The 15311-nt window shown below is 40.5% G+C and overlaps 1 long non-coding RNA gene across 1 annotated transcript in view; it reads left to right on the forward strand.

Annotated features, from left to right (window-relative positions):
* Positions 1 to 5301, forward strand: part of LOC122162537 — a 40468-nt gene extending 35167 nt beyond the window's left edge. The window contains exons 3-4 of the long non-coding RNA XR_006169579.1: positions 312 to 457; positions 3235 to 5301. This is a non-coding gene — a long non-coding RNA (uncharacterized LOC122162537). The remainder of the gene's footprint in view (positions 1 to 311; positions 458 to 3234) is intronic.
* Positions 5302 to 15311: the final 10010 nt, after the last annotated feature.

A 15311-nucleotide genomic window follows, 5' to 3' on the forward strand; every position in this document is an offset into this window, starting at 1 on the left:
ATTAGGTGTCCTCCAACTAGAACATCATGCAGATGATAATAATTCTCTGTCAGAGCAGTGAAAAAGCAGTAGATGCAACGTTCTGACACTTCAATGACTCATTTCATCTCTGGGCTGGCAGAGCTACACAAACTAATAAGCATTCCCTTTATAGGTTTCGCACTGTAATCAGAAAGTCTATTTTTGGTCTTCTTCTTTTCTAAAAAAGGAAAAGTCAAGATCAAGAAAATTTAATGTGCTTTTCAAGTAACTTTCTGAGAAGAGGCTGGGGAATTTATCTGGTTACTGTATCTTCTTGCTTTATATTTCAGAGCAGCCTGAGGATGCAAAATCAAGTAATGGCCATTTCTACAGACATGAAGATCTCTGCCCTGCCTCCCCCAGACATGTGTATTATGCCAGGAGAACTAGCGGAGAGATGTAAGGAGTTGCAGAGGGATAAAAGCCATAGGAGGAGGTGGGTACCTGGGCGATGCATGGGTGAGACTTTATGGGGCAGAGGAAGCCTTCAAAGGAGCTAGTACTCTGACAGTGAGAGCCCGGGATGCATTGCTATCAGAGAGCTGCATATCTGGGTGTGAACTAGAGGGCAGCATTACCAATTCACTCAGCAGCACGGCTGTCCTGCCAAAGGAGATGAAGAATAAACCATAATGGAAAGTCATGGTGTAGGGATAATACTGAATTACTGCTGTTGGTTCCCAGTGTCCTTCCTGGACTCTCTGGGGCCTTGTGCACAATTGTACACAATGGTAACTTGACTGCTTTACTTATGTGTGCTCAGAAAGTGCATGGGAAGCATATTTAGGGAGTAGCCTCTCTGTTCTCCTTGAAGGGGTCATGAATTTCTGCAGGGCTTGTAAAGTTTAGATTGGCTTTTTTTTTTCTTCTTTTTTTTCCCTCAGAAACATTACTTTTCCAGTCTTAGCTTTGCAGTACTGAGAAATATAAGGAAGTACAGTATGTCAAACACATTGGAAGAGATTATTTTTTTCAGGAAGAAAAATGTAAAGGAACTCCTTTGCAGTTTCTAACATTGTTAGACCTTGTTAGGTGGTTTCTGTTTGTTTTTGTTTGTTTGTTTGTTTTTTACAGTTCTTAGTAGAGTTACCTCTATGATAACAATGATCTAACCTACAGGCACCCCAATTCACATTCTTCAGTAAGGTACCTCCTGAAGAGGAAATAAACATTTTTCTTTTAAACAGGTAATGATTCTCATTATGTCTACCTAGTCCTGAACTGAACTTTAGGTAAATTTTCTAAGAGGCAAAGCAAAAGTCACCTCAATAAGGTTGTAGGCCATCATCAACACAAAGGTTGATTTGGCTCCTTTAGGATGCTGAAATTGTAACAAAGCTTTGAACAAAGCTGTTGTCATTGTGAAGAGATGGGGAAGAGAGGAAGTGGGCTTGGAAGCTGTGCTAACAGATCACTCACACAGATTTCCATTCATAGCACATTCAAGAGGAGTCAGTATTCTGGGGGCACTAGGTATTTCTGCGCTAGGTTTTAGTGTTTTGATGAAAATACTGATGTGATATTTAATGAAGAAAAAAAGGAAAAACACCAAATTTCTGAAATGGGTTCAGAATTCAATTTTTTGAATACTCTCCTAAATTGCTGAAAAAAAAAAAAAAAACAACCCACAAAAAAAAAAAAAAAAAAAAAAAAAAAAAAATTGCACTGCTTGGGTGCAACTGGTATCAACAGGTTTGGAGGATTTGCCTTACATGAAATTACTGCTGCCTTAGGTGTCATTCTTAGCAATGTTAAGTGTTACATTTCTTTGCTGTTCTTCAACACTTCTGAAAAACAGTTAGATAATGGAAATAGTCTCACTTGTTATTTCCATGTTTATTGTATTTTTTTCTCTTCATACCTGTTATCTGAATTAAGACAATATTTTAAAAAATTGCTCCAAAGTAGGCTACATTTTTTTTTAGTAGAAATTGCTGCATATAGGCACAAAACCTGTGTAAATCATGGTCCTCTCATTTGTATTTGTATTTTGTCTTTGTATTTGAATGTTCTGCTTCTGTACAACTCACGTGGGCACCAGCATTTGGATGGCCCAGGAAGCACAGGTGCAAGCAGTTCACTTGTGCTTCCCACATGACACTTCCCTGGGCTCATTTAAGGGCTAGCCTCTGAAGGAAGAGTTTCTTCTGGTCAAAGGCCAATTCTTGAGGAGTGCTGTAGAGCCTTTTGCATCATGCAGGTGAATCAACTTTTTCCTGTGTGCAACTGTTGATAATCTTAAGGATATTCTGAAGAGTATCACAAAAAACTTATCCTAAGCCATTTTCACTGGAAGCAAGGACCAACAATAGGCATGGCACTTTCAACCCTAGATATCATAATGGTCTGAAAATCAATTTGTGCTAGTTTAACTCTGGCTGTAAGGTAAACCATTCCAAAATTACTTAGTCACTTCTCTACATTGGAATGGGAAGGAGAATCAGAAGGGCAAAAGAGAAAAGAACTTCATAGCTAAAGATTAAGACTGTTCAGTAAGTGAAAGGAGAATAGATAAAATGATGCCTATGTCTTTTATTTGATGCTGCTTCTGTAACAGTAAACTTTACCCACATCTTTCCTCAGTTCTTGTGAGACATGGGTACTTTCAACAAGGTAGGTCCCAGGGATACTTAGAACTCCATCTCAGTCCATTTCAGAACCCACAGAGCTATTCCCTGAACTGGTATTTGGGGAGATGCTTGTGTGAAGATGGAAATTAAGATCCCACTGGAAACAGTCCACTCAAGGGGGAGCAAAGAAATTTGTCCAGATATGTGTTACTGTAAGAATAGAGAACATACAGAAAACAATAATTAAAAAAACCCACAACATCAACACTCCTTCCTATCCCCCCCAAAAAAAAGAAACATTTTGCCTGGAAAACAAGCTGTAAGACAATGTATTTCTGTTACTGTATTTGCTTTAAATACCACTCTGCAATTATCTTTGTATGATCAAGATACTCAAGCTGTTCAACTTGATAGTTTTTGGACTATGTTCTCAGATACAGGTTTGGCTATATTATCAGATAAGGAGTTTTATGACTAAAAGATCACATAAAGAGTCTCAGAAATGAAATTTAGAGCTAGCTGGTACGTCCCAGACACAGCTGCCTGTCAGCAGCAACATTAAGAAGTGAATCCAAGGCTTAGAAAACTGTTGTATTGAAAATTCTTTGTTTTTATTTAAAGTGAGTTTTGTTTTTTCTTTTAGGAGAGAAGATGTGAGCAGAATGAGGAATGAGCTAATCAGCTAACAAAACAAAGGACTGGACAACTGACAATACATTTCTAAAATGACTGAAATACGACAAAAATTTGAAACTTAAAAGAACAATTAGAATTTTCCTTATATCCTTCCACATTGTACACCCTGCTTCTGTGGGCAAGAGTGATAATTCTGTGTTCACCACTAGAGGGATGATTTTATACAGAACTATCATCATTATTAAATCTTGAATCCATGTTTATTTAATACCCTGGATTGTATGTGCACATGTCATAGTTTGTGAAGAACTATTTGTTTCCCCTCTTCCATTCTAACTGAGAATATTATTGAGGTAACCAAAAAACAACAAACAAACAGTAAAATTCAGACATATTTCAGACCTACTTCAGAATGCAGTGATTACATTTTATTTCACTTTTTAAAAACATTTTTGAATTTGGATTCCAAAGAAAAATCAGTGTCAGTAAGGAGGTCTGACATAAGTTTTCTAAGAAGAACTGAATCTGTAGACTTTGCAACAACAGCAGTGAATGAACACCATTCTAATTTAGAAAGAATAAAATGATGGTCATACAGAAGTATTCCAAAAGGAATTATTTGAAATAGAATGAAAGCATTTTCTTCTATTAAAACAAATAGCTCATTCATGTATGATGAAAGAGTGCTCTTATTTTACTTGAAAAGAAAAAAATAAGGCTGAAAGTAAATTGTGAGGTAAGATAATGCTGAATTTAGTTAGTTTAATATTTACTTCGTAGACTGAAGACTTCAGAAGTCAACAGATTTCTTGCTTCTCTGTGGAGAGATTTAGATTTCCTTAGTTCTCTACATCCTTTGAATTCTACTCTGAAGCAGATGTATACATTTTATTTTGGCTGCCAGCCATAGTAAAACATGAAATAGATATATAACTTATATGATTCTTTAATAAATCTGTTTCCTTTATTATCAGAAAATATCCTCCCCTAACCCCAGCTTTAGGTCTAGGAAGTGGGAATTAAATTTTGTGTAGGAAATCACTGGGTTCTGTCCTTTGATGGTAAAGAGCCATGTTCAGACTGGAAAGCAAGCTAGCCTGCTGCCTTTGAGCCAGTGGGGACAGATTATTACCAAAATGTTTTTCCCACTTTTAATCTTACAGATCATGCTTTAAATCCTACCTGTGCTCTATTGTAAAGTGGGCTGAATGTTCTGCCGTTAGCACAGTTTCTACTGACTTCTAAACAGTCAATTGTACAAGTCCACATCAAACATGCTGTCTGGTAATAGTGCTAGTATTGCTAACAGTGTTTTCTGGGTTGTAACTAGTGAGAAGTTCAGTAGAAACAATAAGGAACCTGTTTTCAGTAAAAAGGGTATATTTGCTAAATTAAGGAAAAATTCATGAAGGAAGGATACGCAAGAAGTGATATTTCATTATAGATTTCTCCAAATGAGCAGATACAATCTTTGTGCCTCCTTTAAGGACATAAATGTAGAACAGTCCTGCTTGGAAGTTTCATTTAGGTCTTCTTTTTTATTGTACTTCCCCAGCTTTTCCTTGGATAAGATTTGTTTTGCTTTGTTTTGTATTTAATTGCCTGTAGCATTGTGTATTATTTCAATACCATAGTTCTGATATGCTTTAGTGATACACGACTAAACTCTGGTGAGGTGAAGTGATTTATTACTTTTTCTTTTAATTGGGTTTTTGTTTGCACATCTAACAAGGCCTTGTTAATGGTAATTGAATAAACAGAGAAAATGTTTGGACAGTGCTCTAATGCTGTAAACAGTCTATCATTTTCTTATGAGAAACTACCTCCTTGAACATTGAGAGCTTTCTTTTAGTTACTAAAAGCCTTAAAGGAAATGCAGATGAAGGTACTGTGTGTTATACGACTCTTGTTTCCACAGAGCTTTCATTTATTTTAGTACTCATTAATATAGTACTCATTAATATAATGTTACCTAAAACAAGGCCTCATAGAACTTAACCTTTTGAAATCTTGTTGTATACTTAACAATGAAAAATGCAGTAAGAGCAGCATGATTTGAAATAAATATATTTTAACATGAGTTTTTTTTCAAAAAAACCCTTCTTACTATGCAAACATAAGCAAGAGAGAAAACCCAAAAGAAAAAATCATGTAATAAAAAGAAAGCTGAATTATTTCAAAGAGAAGAATTTTCCACTACCTTTTGTTTCTTTCCAGTTTTAATGTCATTTTAAACTTCTGTTTCATATAGTTCATGGCTGATATTACGGTGGAACGGACAGTCAAATTCCAGTGTAAATTCTGTGTGCAGAAGGATCTTCTCATGTGAGCTTTACAGAAGCCTCACGTGTTCAGAAACCATACCCGTTGTACTAAAGACAGGCTCAGGACCCTGTACTGTCTTCTTGAGGCAGAAAATTGTCCTAATTCTTTCCTGCTCAAGAGTGGCAGAGGCTGCTTCTATTACAGAAGCAACCTGAGTTTACTCTTAAGAGCATATAAAAGGCCTTGTTGACGTCCAGAAAGATCAGTTTTTTTTACAAGCTTTACTTATATTGTTCCATACAAATATGGCGGTTCTGTGTTTCATACTATGCACCATAATACGTGGGAGCAGATGCTATCTCAGTGATAATATTCTGCAACTTTTTTCTCACTTATCCACATATCCTCATGACAGAAAAACAAACAAACAAATAAATAAATTCACACAAAAATATTTGAAATGTGAAAAATCTGAAAAAACTGCATTGTTTTTCCTGTAACTATATCCTGTAGCTCCAAATCATTGTGCAACTGTGAGTTCAGGTCAGTGCTTAATCTGTTCTGCTCTTGGAAAGAGCAGGACCAGGAATTTCATCAAGGGTGACGCTGATGGAAAGAAGCCACAAGCCTCTCAACTAATTGGAAAGGAGAAGGATCTAGGAACATTATTTTATGGGAGAGCAGATAAACTGGGGAGGATGACAAACAAAGATCAGTATGAGGTGAAATCTCAAGGGAAAGGAGCCACCAGCAAAAGCAGTCTAAGATCTTTCTGCAAGTCCTGTGTAAATGGTGATAAACAGATCAACGTTTAATGTCCTGTGAAATTTAATTATAGTCTCTTTCACAGCTAAGCAATTACAAAACATTTTATCAGTTTTTTGTTACGTCATTAGATCTCACCTTAAAACATCATGTACATAAATAAAATAATTCTAACAGCTTCATTTCACTCTTCTGCCCTGTAAGTAGAAATGGTGTCATGCTACAAAGCATATGATCCATGTGCAATTGCAATTTAATGGCCTTCAAAAAATTGCCAGAATTATTGTAACCTTTGCCAGAGCTTTTCAGGAGAATGTGAAGAGAAGTAATTAAAATAAATGAAAAACTGACTAAAAGTTTCCACATACAGTGGGAATAAAAGGTCAGCTGTCTTTGCAAGAGGTTAACAACAGAACACCACCTGGCTGTGTACTTGGGCTGATACTTATTGTTTGATATTTATGGCCATTGTATTGGCCATAGATGATATTAGTAAGTAGTTAAGAAGTAACACAGTGGTTATGAAGATTACAGCAGGGGGGCTAGTGTGGCATTACCTCCCTCAGCACAAACCAGCATACTGTACAAGTGAAGCAGTGAACACACCTGTGCAAATGCTGTTGATTCAAAAGAAGAAAACTGCAAATTTAAAAAGCATTGCATAGACTGGGGCAGGAAAAGAAAATGCAAGAACAAGGGCAGGGGCATGAAGAACTGGGCTACATTTTTGGAATTCAGTACTAAAAGAAATGTGAGTATTCAGTGTGGGCGTAAAATAAGTAATGGTACAAACAAAAATGCAATAGGAAATAAAAACCATGCCATGTTATGTTATAACTTGGTACTTTTAAAAATGATTGTGAATATAGTTTTGGAGGCAAGACAGCCTTTGCATCCCTGCTTTGCACACGGCTTTTGCCTTTTTCCTTACACAAAGAAGGGTAGACCTGTCCATGCCATGGGTTTTCCCAGAAGAATACTGTGAGAGACCGTGTCAAAGGCTTTGCTGAAGTCTAGGTAGATTACATCAACAGCCTTTCCCTTGTCTACCAGTTTGGTCACCCAGTTGTAGAACCAGATGAGGTTGGTCGAGCATGACCTGCCTTTCATGAACCTGTGCTGGCTGAGCCTGATCCTCTGGATGCCACACATGTGCTGTGTGATCTCACCCAAGATGATTTGCTCTATAACTTTCCCCAGTACCGACATCAGGCTGACAGGCCTGTAGTTCCCCGGATCCTCCTTGCGGCCCTTATTGTAGATGGGAGTCACATCAGCAAGCCTTCAGTCCTTTGGGACTTATCCAGATAATCAGGGATGTGGGTAGATGGCGGAAAGTAGCTCAGCAATCACCTCCGCCAGCTCCCTCAGAATCCTAGGATGGGACCCATCCAGTCCCATGGACTTGTGACAGTCAGGATGGAGGAGGAGCTCTCTGACTGTCTCCACCTGAATCACTGGGGGTGTATTCTGCATAGCATCCCAGATTTCCAGATCAGGGCATAAAGTACCCTGAGGATAACTGATCTGCCTATTAAGGGCAGATGTAAAGAAGGTGTTGAGGACCTCAGCCTTCTCCTTATCCTCAGTGGTCACATTCCCTGCTGCATCAAGTAAAGGATGGAAATTCTCCTTGATTCTTCTCTTACCACTGATATATTTGTAGAAGGATTTCTTATTCTCTTTTACTGCAGTGGCCAATCTGAGTTCAAGTTGGGCTTTTGCCTTTCTAACTTCCCCCCTGCATACCTTAGCATCTTCCTTGTAATCTCCCCAAGTAGCCTGTCCCTTCTTCCAGAGGATATAGACTCTCTTTTTGTTCTGGAGTCTCAACAATAGTTCCTGGTATATCCACACCATTCTTCTTCCCCTATAGCCTAGTCTTGTGCCTTTAAAATTTCCGTCTTGAGAAGTGTCCTGGACCCCTTTACCCTTCAGGAGCGACTCCCAAGGGACTCCTGCAACAAGTGTCCTGTCCAGGTCAAAGTCCACCCTCTGGAATTTCAAGACTGCAGTTTTGCTAGTCACCTTTCTGACATCTCCAAGAACAGTATTCTACAATTTCATGGTCCGCACCACCCTAGACAGTCCCCAACCTTCGCATCTTTCATCAGTCAGTCCTTCTCTGATAGTGAACAGCAGTTCCAGCAGGGCACCACCTCTGATAGGTTCTTGTACCAGACTATGAAAAGAAGCTATCTTCTGCACTCTATAAACCTCTTGGACTGCTTTCTCTGTGGTGTATTATATTTTCAGTATAAATCAGGGAAGTTGAAGCCTCCCATGAGGACAAGTGCTGGTGATCGCACGACTTCCACAAGCTGCTCACAGAATGCCTCATCCTTCACTTTATCCTAATTAAGTGGTCTGTAACAGACCCCCACCAAGATGTCACCCCTACAGGCCTTCCCCCTGATCCTTATCCACAGACAACTTTATCATTCCCAACCCCAAGCTCTTCAACATCAAAAAACTCTTTAATATAAAAGAGCCACACCACCACCCTTCCTTCCTTGTCTATCCCTTCTGAAGGGCTTCATCATCATCAGTAGCCATCCATCACAGCACTCCACTCATGACAGTGGTCCCACCAGGTTTCAGTAATAGCAACTAGATGATAGTTAGCCTGATGCACAATCGCTTCCAGCTCTTCCTGCTTGTTGCCCATGCTGTGTGCATTGGTGTAGATGCACTTCAGCTGAGTCATCTGCCTCACCCCAGCTCAAGCATCATTCCCCTTGGCTCATTTCTGGTGAGCCCTGTTTTGTCCCCTTCCCCCATCATAGCTCTTTTAATAAGCCCTGCTAGCTCCTGTGCTAGGATTCATTGCCCCCTTTGAGATAGGTGGGTTCCATGCGTGGACAACAGGCCAGAGGCTGAGTAAATTGCCCCATGATCAGTGAACCCAAAGCTTCTGCCATGACCAGCCTCTGAGGCAGTTTTTCACTACTTGTGCTTTCCAAGCCCACTCCGTGTCCCTCACTGCCCTTGAAGGTATAGAACAAAAGATCACTTGCACTCCCTCTCCTCGAACTAAATGCCTTAAACCCCTGAAATCTCTTTTCATAGTTCACAGGCTTCTCTGAGCAATTTCATCATTGCCCACTTGAACTGTAATTAAAGGGAAGTAATCAGTGGGCCGAATCTGCTTTGGGGGTTTTCTAGTTATGTCCCTGACCTGGGCCCCAGGAAGACTCAGATAGGGTCTGCAAATGGGGCCCTCCGTTCCTCTGAGAAAGGAGTCACCCACCACAACCAGGAGTCAACCACCACAACCACCTTTCTTTCTTTCCTGACAGAGGCAGGAGGGTGACTGCCTCACCTTAGGTTCCCTCCTCGGCAGATCCTCCCTCACCTGCCCACTCACCTCCCCTTGAATTTCCAGCATCACAAACCTGTTGCTTAGTGGACCTGGAGAAGCGGGGTAGGCAGGCAGGGGTGTGCCCATGACAGAGTCAGGACTCTCTTCCAACCCTCCTTATTCTCTCAGGTCTGTCCAACTGTGACAGAGCAGGGGGTCAACCACCTTCCTGGGGGTCTCTCTCTGGTCGCCTTCCATCTGGTACACCAGTGAGTCACTCCACCAGTCAATCTTCCGCTTACATTCCTTGATGGTCCTTAGTCTCTCCACCATCTCCTTGAGCTCCACCACCAAGCTGAGCAGCTCATCCACCTGCTCACACTTCACACAGGTGGAGTCCTTGCCACCCTCCCCAGGCAGCAGCAGGCTTAGGCACTCCCTGCAGCCAGAGACCTGAACAGCTGCATTTCTGGGCAGGCCTTCTGTCTGGGTGGTCACTGTCCCCTTGGGATAAGCCTGCTGTCTGGTGCAGACCATGTTTAGGCTCAGAGACTGCCAAGAGGAAAGCTGGTCTCCACAGCAAATAGGGACAACACACTCCTCAACAATTAATCCACCTCTCACACCCACAGCTGCAGTACTGCATGGGCAGCGTGGGCTGTGCTCACATACTGAACCTACCTGTTCTCAATGAGCAGTAACAACAATTACTCACCTGCAGCGCTCCCCAAGGATATTTAAAGCTTATCACCAGTTACCAAGGTCAGTGGTGGGTGATGGCACGTTTATAGGGTGTTTAAATTGTGCTCTACTCCTGCTCTCTCAGCAGCCTACTCACAAGCTGCCAGCCGCCCAGCATAAGCACAGTGCTGTTCTTGGCTTAAAAAAAGCCCTAAGAAAAGCTTTTTTGTTGGCCTTTTTCACTCCAGATCCCTTGCCCAGTGCAGTCTTATCTGCTCTAAAGCTAGTCTCCACAGCAAATGGATTGAAGAGGATTGAAGAACAAGAGGGCTGAAGGCTTGCCAATGTGACCCCATTTATAAGAAGGGTAGTAAGGAGGATCTGGGGAACTACAAGCCTGTCAGCTTGACCTCAGTGCCAGGAAAGGTTATGGAGCAGATCGTCTTGAGGGAGATCACACGGCATGTGTGGGACAACAAGGGGATCAGACCTAGCCAGTGTGGGTAGGTCCTTCTTGATCAACCTGATCTCTTTCTATGTTTGTCTGGCTCACCTGGTGGAAGAGGAAAAGGCTGTTGATGTGGTCTCCCTAGACTTCAGCAAAATCTTTGACACTGTCTCTCACAGCATTCTGCTAGAAAGCTGACAGTCCATGGCTTGGACATATACAGTCTTTGCTGGGTAAAGAACTGGCTGGAGGGCCAAGCCTAATGGGTGGTGGTGAATGGAGTTAAATCCAGCTGGTGATCAGTCAGGAGTGGTGTTCCCAGGGGTTGGCACTGGGGCCTGTCTTGTTCAGTATCTTTACTGATGACCTGGATGAAGGCACCGAGTGCATCCTTAGTAAGTTTGCAGTGATATATTGGAACAGGCTGCTCGAGGAGGTGGTTGAGTCATTATCCTTGGAGGTATACAAGAAATGTTTAGATGTTGTACTAAGGAACATTTAATGAAGAAGCATTGGTGGTAGGAAAGCAGTTGGACTAGATAATTTTGGAGGTCTTTTCTAACCTTGGTGATTCTAGGATTCTCTGATCTTTTAGTTTTAGGCAGACAATTCAGCTAAAATGAAAGCAATCAGTAGATCTGAAAATGTATGTCTGTGTAGACTGTACTTTTTTTACTTTACTTAAATATAACACATCTAATGAAATCAGCTTGTTTGCACCCTAAACTGACCTTTTTTGCTCTTTTGCTTTTGTTTTAGTGAGGGAGAGCACTCTCTCCTGCTTGGTTTGAATATTTGTGTCTAAAATTAAGAGAACTCATTTCAACTGGAAAATGGAATATATTTAAAATCCTAAAAATATTATGCTTGACTTGAATGCAGGATAGATTTTTTTCCAAGAATTAAGACCATGGATAAAGTCCAAAATTTCCATATTCTTTACGATGAGCAGACCAGGATTATTACCAGCACTATCAGGTGAACCATTCCAGCTGCTGGACTTTTCGGTTGACAAACTGTTGTCATTGTTTAAGTTCACTGGATTCTTGTAAGTATAAAGAGAGACTCAATTATTGTACTTGATGGTAAAAAAGGAAATGAATAGATCACTCGTGGAATTCTTTATCCTCCCTTCAGTAACTTAAGGCAGCAAAGATACTTCATCAGCATATTGGGGAAGCAGTGAGGAACTCAGCAATGCTGACTAGGTCCAAGGCCAAATTTAGCAAACTCAAAGACCATTACAGCAGGAGGTTGGAGTGAAGTTGCTCTGCCACACTCCTGTTGCTTCTGTCTGGCCAATTGAGAAAGTAATTAATGCAGGTGTCTTCTCTGTCCCAGTGATCACTGGGGATCCTGTGCAGTACTGATCTTCTGCTCTGAGAAATGCTCAAAGGAGCAGTAAGCAAGCAGAGTGCAGCAGCGTACATAGCCCATTGAATAAGAGAATCATAGAAGGGCTGGAAGGGATCATAACGACCATCCAGCTCTTAACTCTCTGCCAGATTATGTTGCCCAGACTCTAACCAACCTGGCCTTGAGTGCCTCTGGGGTGGAGCAACTACAGCTTCTCTGGGCAGCCAGTGCCAGTGCCTCAGCATTCTCTGAGCAAAAAAATTTTCTGTTAAGATCAAATCTAAATCTCCCCTCTTTAATTTATACATCTCCTCTTTGTCCTATCGCTATTAGACTGTGTAAAAAGTCAGACTCTCTCCTGTTAAAAGTTTCCTTTCAATACTGGAATGAATAAGCTCAGATCCCTCAGCCTTTCTTCACAGGAGAGGTGCTCCAGCCCTCTCATCATCTTCATGTCCCTCCTTTGGATCTACTCCAACGGCTCCACAGGCTGGGGTCCCCAGATCAGGACACAGTACTTCAGATGAATCCTTGCAAGGGCGGAGCAGAGAGAGGGAATCCCTTCTCTCCCTGTTGGCCACGCCTCTTTTGATGTAGCCTACTGTTGGCCTTCTGGGCTGCAAGAGCATGCTGCTGGCTCATGCTGAGCATTTTGTCCAGCAGAACCTCAGGATCGTTCTACTCAGAACAGATCTCAAGAAGATCTTCTCCTAGTCTGTGAACATATCGGGAATTGCCCTGACCAAGGTGAAGCCCTCTGTGCTTGGACACAAATTTAATAAAGAAAATAAAAACCAAAAACTTTAAAATAAACTCTTCAGTTGTTATTTTCTAGCAAAACTTTCATTTAACTTAAAGGAAAACTTTTGGGAAATAATCATACTAGAGTGAGGAAACCGGAAAAATCTGACTAGAAGAAGAAGGAACTCTGAAAGTTAGAAAGACAGTGGTGCTTGCCCCAGAGCCAGACTGAAGGAGTTTCTACAGGATTCAACATTTTCTTCTATAATGTAAAGGTAACACTAGAATTTAGATTGGACATAACAAATTGCACTAACTACTGCTGGCATTTTATAGCTCTTTTCCATCAATGTTTCATTTCTGTAGAATTCTGTAGAGGGAAAAGTCAGACATATATCACAATGAAGTAGAAGAAAAAAGGGTATGCTAATTGAGCGCTGTATGTTTAAACATTTCTTCATTCAATAGTATATATCATTTCAAGGTAACACAAAAACACATAGAATAAGAAAACAAATTATAATAGGCTGATGGATAGCAGAGGGACCAGAATATAAAATAACTGTAGCAGTGAAGTAGGGTATGAAATGTCAGAACACAGTTTCCCTCTTCAATGGGTAGACATAAAATTTGCTTGTCATTATCATTGTCATTACCAGAGAGAGTTCAAATATTTGAGTGTTCCTTTTTTCTTGTTCCTCTACAGTAAAAGAAAAAAGCTCTGGAAATAAAAGAAGGAAAATAAAAACATACATTTCAATTTGTTCTTGAGATTTATTTTCCCTTTTTACTTATTCTCACCTTTGTAGAGCTTAGCTTGGTCCTCACGCTGCAGGAAATAGTCTGTACAGATAACAGGCATTAAGGGCTTGGTCTCCCCTGCAATCACACTTATCTTCACTGATGGCATATTTCCCACTCAGAAAAGTAGTGAACCACATTTCTAACTTTACCCATATAAGTAATTCTGTTCTGGTGTGCTTGCCCAAATTGAGATAGCAGATGTGTTTATTAGCTAGATGCGGTCTAGGAGGGTTTCTCCAGAACAAAAACCAAGAGCCATTTAAAAAGAATGTTCATTCAAAATGATGAGAACGATGTGCAATTTCCATATTAGTGGACCTCTTAAGAATAAACAAAAGGCAGTGAGAGGCACTCTCTCAGCTGATTCTTTGACTGCGGGCAGGGAAAGTTGTTTGAATATTTTGCTGTGAAGGATTGCATGCCATATTCAGTTTCACTGGTGACTCTCAGGGTGAAATAGCAAATGAGGTAAATCTCATTCTCTGTCAGTACAATGAAGAATATACTGCCTGTGAGGAACACTCAAAGTCAAAAATTTCAGGTTAGCCAACGATCTTAGTGATAGCAGCAGAGCTTGCTCGTTATTGCAGTAACGGGCGCACGCCCCCTATTGGCAAGGAAGAAATTCCTCACCCGTCAGCGAAATTCATGCCGTTATGTCCGCGTACCTTAAGCCCGACGCGGGTGATGCTCTCCTGGCGCTCGCTCCTTGGTTGAGCGTCTCAGGCTCACAATCTCCCCGACGCTGTTGCTACGATACATTTCCAGATAAGGTCCGTTACCAACCTGTTGTTTCTTTGTTATATTTTGTACTCTCCCATGAAGATAGAAGGGCAGTAATTCCAAGAGTGAGCACATTTGTTCTGTCCCGTGCGAGGCTCTCTCTCCACCCTGTGTATTTGCCTTATTTTCTGCCTGGCTCAATTCTACCCCCAGTCAGAGCACCACAAATCTTAACTTTTTATTCTGTTCAGCAACTTTCTTAGTGGAAGAAAAACAGCTATTTCACAAGACGGTTATAAGTTCAGTAAAGGCCTGTACTACATACAGAAAATACTGGAAGCTGCTACTGCAAAAGCACAATCTACCTCTCACACTGCGCAACCCTCACAGTATTGAATATTAAATAACTTATTTTTCAGTGTTTTGGACAAAGATTTCAAACTTACTCTATTTAGAAATAATTCTGCTAACCTGTTATGTTTTAGTATTACTGTTCTCTCTGTCTTTACTGAGACACATTTCATGTAAAGTCAAGCATTTTTAATGGTTCATCAGCTCCTCAGGTTTATGTAAATAGCCTGTGGAATAGGAGAATGGGAAGGACAAGAGTCATAAGAAACAAATTTTTCCAAACCATTATTTTTGTTGCAGCCCATTTTACGAACTCATTTTGCTTCTCTCTTAGCTACACCCTCTCAGCAATGATTTTCTCTCTAGTAAAAATGTTCCCTATGTTTTGTTTTATTTGTAATCTTTGTTTTTCCCTATTCATTAAATCAAAGAAAGGAGGGATCTGAAAAAGAAATGCACACTTAAATCCAACTAACGAATATTCTCAGAAATCTGAGGCTGTATCTTTTGGCTGTATCTTACCTATGTAGTTTCCAGAGGAAAATCTTCAAAGTCACAGATTGTGCTCTAGAATGAAGAGATAAACAGGTACAAAACTGTAGCTATTAAAGTTTTTTTTTTTTTTTTTTTTTTTTTTTTTTTTTTTTTT

The sequence above is a fragment of the Centrocercus urophasianus genome, unplaced genomic scaffold, assembly GCF_019232065.1.
Source record: "Centrocercus urophasianus isolate 14NV4802_14NV808 unplaced genomic scaffold, USGS_Curo_1.0 seq_21, whole genome shotgun sequence".
Lineage (NCBI taxonomy): Eukaryota > Metazoa > Chordata > Aves > Galliformes > Phasianidae > Centrocercus > Centrocercus urophasianus.